Source organism: Carlito syrichta, unplaced genomic scaffold, assembly GCF_000164805.1.
Source record: "Carlito syrichta isolate Samal-C Ts95f unplaced genomic scaffold, Tarsius_syrichta-2.0.1 Scaffold303214, whole genome shotgun sequence".
NCBI lineage: Eukaryota > Metazoa > Chordata > Mammalia > Primates > Tarsiidae > Carlito > Carlito syrichta.
The window spans coordinates 332,103-332,682 of NW_007247310.1; positions in this window are offsets into that span (position 1 = coordinate 332,103).

Here is a 580-nt window from a genome sequence, read left to right on the forward strand (position 1 = left end):
ATATATGCCTTGACCTCAGTTGAGCTGTTGCCTGGAATATCTACACATACTTTAGCCATGTGGTTTCACTGCATGGAGTAATTTGGGCTATTTCACAGCATGGCTGTTGGGTTCTAAGGGCAAGTATTCAATGAGAATCAGGTAGAAGCTGTATTGCCTTTTTTGTCATTTATTTCTTTTTACTTACAGTTTGTGTTCAATGCAAATCAATTATCTAACATGAGAAGTTACTATGAATCAAAGCATAAATATACAAATGCAAGAAACAATCCAATATATAATAGATGTAGAGTTAGCTGGATGTGGTGACACACACCCTTAGTCCCAGCTACTAAGGAGATTGAGGTGGGAGGATCACTTAGAGCCCAGGAGTTTAAGGATGCAGTGAGCTATGGTTGGACCAGTGGACTCTAGCCCAGGTGACAGAACAAAACCCTGTCTCTTAAAAAAATGGCTGTATGGCATCCAGGTGTGAAGCCAAAGAGAGTGCTCATTCACACACAGAGTAGCTTCCAGTCTGTTCAATCTGGTTGCTCCCTTTTAGATTTCTTTTTTTTTTTTTTTTTTGAGTTGGAGTCTC